This window comes from Perna viridis, chromosome 4 (genome assembly GCF_037379345.1).
Source record: "Perna viridis isolate PV_CMFRI_1.1 ecotype Kerala chromosome 4, ASM3737934v1, whole genome shotgun sequence".
In the NCBI taxonomy this organism is placed as follows: Eukaryota; Metazoa; Mollusca; class Bivalvia; order Mytilida; family Mytilidae; genus Perna; species Perna viridis.
In genome coordinates this window covers 46,309,048-46,317,711 of record NC_142448.1, presented here as the reverse complement: position 1 = coordinate 46,317,711, position 8,664 = coordinate 46,309,048, and the positions used below count along the sequence as shown (strand labels likewise).

Sequence of the window (8,664 nt, the reverse complement as noted above, 5' to 3'; positions counted from 1 at the left end):
TTAGAGGTCAAGGACATGACAATAGGGAGAAAATTAACATCACCTGTCTTAATTTGTGCGGATTGAAAAAGAAACTACTGAACTGACTTCATTAACCTAATAAAATCATATCAAATTAAGCTAGGTGAATTTGGTGAACTTGAGATCCCCTCAGATTATAGTTACTTTTCAAAAATAAGAAAAAAAATGTAAAAGAAAATCTGGAGGAATACTATTGTACATAAAAAATCATTGTCAAAAATTTTTACCTTTTTGAAATCAGATAGCGATTTTATTCAGTGGATTGTTATTTAAAAAAAAATGTTTCCAACAAAAACAACATTGCAAGAAGGTACTATTGGGATGTGTACATATACCCCAGAAAGCTCTAAATTTCATCTGATGAAGCATTTATAGAAATTCAGAGCGAGATGATTAATTTTTCAAACGATTGTCATATTTCATTACTTGGTGATTTCAATGCTCAAAGTGGGAACATGAGCGATTTTGTACACTTTGATGATAATTTATTTGATATTTTAGAAATAAGTGAAGATGTAACTTTTTTGCAATATTCTGAAATGTTCAAAAATAAACTAGTAGAAAGGGAATTTCCCATAGATAGACGCTCGCAAGATAGAACTCAAGTTACTAATTATGGTCATGGGAATTTTGTAAAAGAAGTTCGTTGATTATTGCCAATGGTCGTATATGTGATGATAGAAATATAGGTAAAACTACTTGTCAAAATGCATCTTTAGTCGATTATTTACTTATGTCAGAATCTATGTTAGATATTGTTACTGATTTTCAAGTAGAAGATTTTGACCCAATGTACTCTGATGCACACAGTCGTTTGCATATTTCTCTAAACTCTGTTAAACAAAATGATCCGAAATAATTACATAGAAATATCACTTACCTTAAGTGGGATAACAGAAAAAGCGAATATTTCAAGCAGTCTTGATAAATAACACCGAGGATGTTTTGGTCAGTATTAAGTCCCAAGCTTGACAATATTGATGTTGACTTGATCACAGCTGACCAGGTAACTGACCTCTCACAGATATAGGTCAGGTTTTGATTGATACTGCTAAAAGTACATTTGGAGTTACAAATCGAGTTTCAAGGAATAGAGATAATGAAAATAAACCTTGGATCGGTAGATTTATGCAAGGAAAATTGCGATGAATTCCATACCGCAAGTGGTAAGTTTAAGGCAACACATTCTATGCCACATAAAGCTAAAATGAATGAGAAAGCGAAAGCATATCGCCAAACCCTAAGTAATAGTTATGCAGGGTATTCTGGTAAATATGTTAATGAGTTGAGGTCTAATTTAAAACACGACTCTAAGCCATTCTAGAAGATGTTGCATAAATATTGGCAGGGAGACAAAGAACCGCCCGAATTAGATTTGGAAACCTTTTATGAATATTTCAAGAACTTGAACGCAGGCGAAGAGTCGACTGAAATAGATAAGATGTACACAGTGTGTGCAATAACCCTATTTTTGATGAATTATTAAATGGTAATATAACTGTGATAGAGGTGCAAGAAACAATAAAAAGGTTAAAAAACAGTAAAGCGCCGAGGACAGATACATGTATGGTTACTAATTAATATACTTAAAATTCTTATCACCTCAACTTACATGTGTATATCTATATATTGTGATTTATTCAATTTAGTTGTAAATAGTGGTACAGTTCCCGAGAGCTGGACATGCGGTATTATAAAGCCCATCTATAAAAACAAGGGTAATCCTGCAGATCCCGATAATTCTCCTGGTACCAAAAATTCATCAAAGTAGACATAATCACCATGAACCAAAAGCTAACAGTACCATGAATACTAAAATGGGTTAGGGCAATAGTAAATAACACTTAAGTAAAGTGGATGGTCGCACGACAACACTGACTGAATAAAGAAACATCAGATGAAGGTTCAGTGTCAGACAAACTTTGTTTTTCAGGCTCCATGGACAAATGATGGATAGGAAAAATTCGACCTGTTCAGTGTAACGTCGTCGTGCTGAATGACAAGACTTGCACAAAACCCGGGAAACTTAATTCAACGAAGCATGAACAAAACCCCTAAAAGCGCCCTCTAGACTACATATGATGAAACACCCAGGAGAAAATAATTTCATTCTAATGCACCACCCGTTTAAACGGATGAAATTATATTTATCGTGCAATAACTCTTATTAGCTGTATGGGTAAACTTTTTACGAGCATATATATATATACTGAACAGTAGATTGAATATATTTTCAAATGAATTTAGCATTCTTTTTGAAAACCAAGCGGGTTTTAGGAAGGGATATTAAACCCTTGATAATATATTTACTTTACATGCACTGATTGAGTTTTACTTTGCATATGGAAAAAAAAACTATACTGCGCATTCGTTGAATTCCGAAGGGCATTCGACACCGTATGGAGGGATGGGTTTTGGATGAAATCACAAAATAGCTATATCAAAGAGAAAATTTTCAGAGTAATATATACGATGTACCACGGTATTTACGGAAGCGTTTAAGGGTCCATATACTGAACTTTTTGTTCGGTTAAGAAAGATAACTCTGGTCATTTACAGGTAATATGGGTTAACCCCCGTTATCACCTATAGCTAGTTATCAGGTCTCAGTATCGTATTAATTTTCCCATAGACTTCTATAGTGAAGTGCATATTTTTAGGATTTTTTAAAAAATATGTAAATTGATTCAATAAAACTTTCACTTATGTAGCATTTCTAAGGACATGTGAAAAAATAATTTTCCGCAAAGAAAATAGGGTGAGTCCACGAAGATTGGACAGAAAAGTAGTCTTGAACTATAAATAGCCATTTTCCCTACTTTCACTTTCGTTTTGCACTCACCAAACCAACCTTTTCAGTGGAACATTTTTATGATATCATGTTAGATTTTCTTTTAAAAAAGTTCTTCATCTTACAGTGTGATGTTTGCTCTATTTTATAAGTCATTGTTCATATCTTTTGACAAAATATTAGTTTGTAGAGAGGCAAAAAGAAAATGCACTATATTTTTATAGCATCCATGTTTTCACGTACACCCGCTCAGGGATATGCAATACGATACTGGTCCCATCAGGTATACCGCCAATGTCCAATTAAGGGCGATAATTAACACTTACGCGATATAGGATGACAACATAGATAGTGAATATATTTCGGTAATAAATATTAAGGTATCGGTTTCCGTTTGGGATTTAGGTTCACGGAACATAAAACGAGATTTCATGCGTGTTTATTGTTAATGATAGCAATTAATATGTCAAATCAGCCAAGTTATCCCAAATTTAAAATAATGTGTGTTAATAATGTGTAAATTGTAGTTCTGGGTATTTTTAGGTATGTCTTAATATGTATCGACATAAGAGCACTACAATTTGATTTTTATGAGTAAGTTAGCGCAGACTTCTGCGTGATGTTTTTGTGTCTTCCTTTGTTTGTTTTTTTTTCTGTCTCTTCCGTTTACATGCATTTTATTTCTTCCTGTATATCACCCCTGTTTGTGTGAAAACAGATTATACTCAAAACTAGAATAACAGAATAGCAAGTTAATATAGACGAGTAAAATGCCCTTTAAAAAGAAAGAAACTGCAACATCGAAATCGTGTAAATTTTAAATTAATCATATTAAATGAACACAGAGAAATTATCTTCGTCTCTTATACGTGTACTTATAAACATTATCATTAACATCACTAACATTCATGAACTATCAATTGAAGCGTCTTTTAAAAGTTGTATCAGCCTGTCTTGCTTCCGGATTTTAGTCACAATACCATGTTTCTTTAACTCGAACTTCAGTTCAGCTACTGTCATGTCGCCATAATTTAGTTGTTCTTCCTCCGATTTCTGAACCGACGGCTCTGCCGCTGTTCGAATTTCCCGGAGAATGTGGTCTTTCTTGCTAGACCTCACGCCTCTGATAGTTTCCTCCCAGTAATCGGCATCGTTCTTTTCATAATGTCGTTTAGACCTAGAATGTTTGGGATTAGTTTCTATCCTCTTTCACACTTTCAACGCATCGATCGCACAATCTGAAAAGTTAGTTTTTGTGTGATGAATTGACTTAATGTGATCATTAACTTTTTCTGTTGGCTGACCGCTAAATTGTTTTAAATTTTTTTGTTAACTATAATGAAAGGGACGTGGTACAAGTAGTGAATATAAGGTGTGGTATTCTTTCCTCCATGACCCTTCCGTTTTGCACTTAAACTTAAGAACAATTCTACCCAACTCTTAATTTTAAGGAAAGTTTGTTCTCCTGTATTTCTTTCACACTCTAGGGAACATATGTACATGTAAATTTTATAAAACTTCTTCCAAATGTGTACAGTGGCGTCGTGGGTTCCGTTATGCACTACAACCATAAGCTTATCTGGCAAACACGTTATTATTTCCTTCATGTCACCCCCCCCCCCCCACAACGATGTCCAGTCTATATCACCGCGACCTTTGGATTTCCAAATGTCAAATCTGACGCCACAGTCTCTTATCTTTGCGACTAGCGATTCTAATTAATTAGCTTTTTTTTAATTCTTGCTTCGTCGTCTTTGTCTTAAACATCTTTTATCAAATTGCGTAAAAGTATGTCAAAAATACGCGTAAGGAGGTGTAGTTTATCTGGTACGAAATGATCGGGTTCGAAATTCATTAGCGGTTTGTAATTTACACCGAACTCATTTTTTGAGGAACGTGTAAGTTGCGTTGTTTCACTAATCGAACGTTTCATTCCGTCACGGAGATAAAAATTCCAAGGTTTGCTAATGTCACCCGATTGTTTTTTGAAACTTTACACCGCGAACAAGCAAATTCTCCGGTTGATGATCCTAGTCCTCAGCAAATCTGCAAAAACTTCTTATTGCTTCCGAAGAAAAGTTCTGTATTGTATGCGATTTCGTCTATTTTTATTTGTCTCGCTGCGTAAATTTCTTTGATTCAGTAAACACTGGATGCAGAGCTGATGACAAATTTTCATATTTTTTCTGAAGATTTTATAATAGCTAGAACAGTTTGTTCGTCTGTCGACAATTTCATATCTTCAGTCAATATCGAAAATGACATCACCACGAAAGTTGAAAATCTTGTCACTTTCGTCCCATTACCAGAAATCTTGATTCGCATTTTCATTGAAGGCCGTATATTATTTTTTGCTATGAAGTGTTTAACTTCGGATAAGAGACTTACGTATGCCCCTGGAATGTTACCAGGCATTCGAAAGATTTCGAATGAACTATTCGTCTTTTGTCATAGCCGCACAATAGAATTTAGTTTCGGTAGTATGTGTAACTATCTCGTGGTAGGCCTGGTCACTAATTTTGAATTTGTCCAATATATAAAGTATGACTTTCATACGTTCAATGTCGGACCCTTTATCTGCGTTTTGGTTTAGATCAACAGTCACAGACTCTCCAGTGGTAGACTTCAACTTTATACTGCAGGGCTTAAGTCCGTATGATTCAGTGAACCAAAGAGCTTTGTCTACATGAGTTTTTATCTTTTCTATCTTGTTCTTTGTATTCACTAATGTCTCTCGCAAGCAACCGACATTTTTCGGTTAGTGCAACGCTTTGAGCGAAATACTTAGTTCATTAATCAATTTGATTTCGTTCTCAAAAACGGCTATCTTTGAAACTCGCAAATCGAGCTTTGATTTCTGTCTTCCGCCACTATTTTTCTGTACTAATCACATCGTTGCATATCTGTTTAAATCGCAATTCCATTTTGTCCGATTGTTTTAAACATATAGCTTTTAACTGACAATTTATTATATCGATGAATGTCAAATTCTGGTACGAATGTTTCGAAAAAGACAGCTTTCGGATGAATGGATATTTGATGTCAATACAATCTTGTTATTTGATTTGAACGTTTTGGTAAGCTTTGTGGATGTCACTCCAATGCTTACTGTATTTTGAAATTTTGTCAAATCTGCTGAAGTCAAATGGTTAGACATTTTTACTCAACGTACATGTAACTAATGAACACAAAACAATCCAGATTTTACAATATGGTGCATGCTCTCAACATGCTTTTGGTGCTGAGATTATCCGAACGAACTCAAATTGTCTCTGTTTTAGTTCAACTCAATTAACAGACCGCACATATACTTTCCTCATCTGTAATTTCGGAGTTTAGGAATTGGGAAGTTGATGGACCGTCCGTGTCCATTCCTGTCAATTTTATAAACCAACGACAGACTGTGCAGGTCTTTAATGTCTGTGATTAATGTGGAACTCTCGCTGTTGAAACAGTAATGAAATATGTCCAAATCGAAATATATATCTGTTGTTCGGGTTTAACCTTTGTTGTATTGCCTCATGAAAAACCCTGTCTGCACTTTGTAATCGGTCCTTGCTTATTTCTTCTGGAAAGTAATTATTCAACGAATCCCTATCTAGATGAGACTCTGGTTTCCAGTTACATTCCTCCTCGGTGCAATTATTCCATTTGACGAGATATAGTGTTCCCTGAAATGACTGAAAATCACTGTCTTTTATAAAGGGACATAATTATAGCTTTTCCTTAAATACAACTAAGCGCTTTATGTTTTTTAACTACATATAAGTAAAATTTTCCTTAACTTAAAAACAAAACACAAAATGATAATATTCTCAATATCCTTTATCAAGGAACTTTGAAAAGACATATATGTTTGCATACAAAAACATGGCTAAAATTATTTGCAGTCTCTACATGTATATTCAAAAATTCTCAAATTATACATATAATTGACTAATAAGTTTTAAACTTACTTCTTTTTGGAAGTATTTTATTCCCATTATTCTTTCAATGGTGTATTCACACTGTAAAGTATTACGTTGTGATATGATCTTTCTCTTTTGATATTTGGCAATGGATCGCCGTAGCAAAGTCTTTTCCAGTTTGTTGCAGATTTTGGGCGAAGATTACTCGCCATGCTATTATAAGATAATACTTAATTTGTTGTTGGAAATGAATTTAAATTGCTTGTTTTATTGTTCTGAATTCACCTGTCAAGATACTTTCATGCTGCTATATCATCCTGTGTTAATTTTCTCTCAAGCAGGTATTGTCAATTATTCTACAACCATAATCCATCATGGGACAAATGTAAAAAAGTTACGACATTTATGGCGCCTCAACAGCTTTCTTCCTGTTTCAAGTTTCATGTAGACAATTTTACCATAATTACCGGCAGTATTTTATTAATTAAAAAAAAACAAAAATGATATACATGATTTTTCATTGAAACATATTTGATTGTGTTAATAAACGCAAAATTTGTATAACACTCCAACTTAATGACAAGAATAGAACCACACTATTGTCCAAATGTGTATTGCGTTACAATTACGTGTAACACAAAATTATAATGAAGTTTAAAGTAACGTCTGGTTAAAAATGTATATATGTAATGTAGATGCATAATAATACTAGTCATAGCATAGTTTGAAGTATTTATAATCAGGGAAAAACAATTTTCTAAACTTTATTTGCAGTTGTTTTGTGTATTGGGGACTATAGTTACATGTAGCTGGTCATTCAGAAAACTCCGATCCAAACATCAAATATATTTTCTTCTTTCATAGAGGCTAACAAAACTGGATTCTTTACAAGTATGTGATAACAAATTTATTGTGCTCATGTATTACGTAATGACAACACCTTCCTCTGTCCAAACATAAAAATTGCAAAACTTATTTAACTTATTAAAAGAAAAAACATATAATTAAAATCATCAATACTTAAGGAATATAAATATATCCACTTTGTATTTTTCAGTCATTTATTAATATTTTTATTTTACTCTTTTGTACACATAACTTTTAGTTTTTTCCGAAAATTTACTTACATTGTGTGAGACAATTTAGGACAAAACGGTGCATTTTTAAAACGAAAAAAGACGGATTTTCTAAATAACTTAAATTTAATTTTAAAAAAAACTTCGTTGTATAGATAAATAATTGAACAAAATGAAAAGATGCACTTTGTAACTAAATAGTATGGGAAATGCATTTCATTGCAATTTAACACAAAAAAAATATCCCCATACAATTCATCTAAAATTTTATCGTGAAAGCTAGCGGATGCGCGTCGGAATTGAACAGATTGTTGGACGCGACTTTTTTTTAAATGTCGACTTTAATGTTGGAATAATCGACATTAAAGTTGGAATTATCGACTTTAATGTTGGAATTATCAACTTTAAAGTTGGAATTATTAACTCCAATTTCTACTGTGGATATAATCAAAGGTATTTCAATCCTTACCATGGCGCATGCTGAGCGAAACGAATTGATACATGAATATTTTAAGTTGGGATTAAAATACAATGAGATTACCAAATGTATGGATATATTGCATGGTTGTTGCTTGAGTATACGAACATCCAAAAGAATAAACAGAAGCCTTGGTCTTCACAGCAGAAGGCACAAAAGTGACATTTTAGAAATAGCATACTTTTTATTGGAGCAGTGTGAAATTCATAGACATAATATACCCAGAAGGTATTGCAATTAGAAAAAAGAGGAGACTGAGAAGAGTTTACGCGGTTCCTGGACCAAATGCACTGGCACATCGATGGATCTGATAAGCTTTCCAGATAAGTCGTCAAAATACACGGTTGCATAGATGGTTTTTCCAGATAAATGATTTGGCTCAAAACGGGG

At 33.5% G+C, this 8,664-nt stretch overlaps 2 pseudogenes; both read right to left on the bottom strand.

The window, feature by feature from the left end:
• Window positions 1-3,718: 3,718 nt before the first annotated feature.
• On the bottom strand, window positions 3,719-5,372 carry LOC148620291 (uncharacterized; annotated as a pseudogene).
• A 727-nt stretch (window positions 5,373-6,099) lies between these two features.
• Window positions 6,100-6,932, bottom strand: LOC148620290 (uncharacterized; annotated as a pseudogene).
• Between the last annotated feature and the right edge of the window lie 1,732 nt (window positions 6,933-8,664).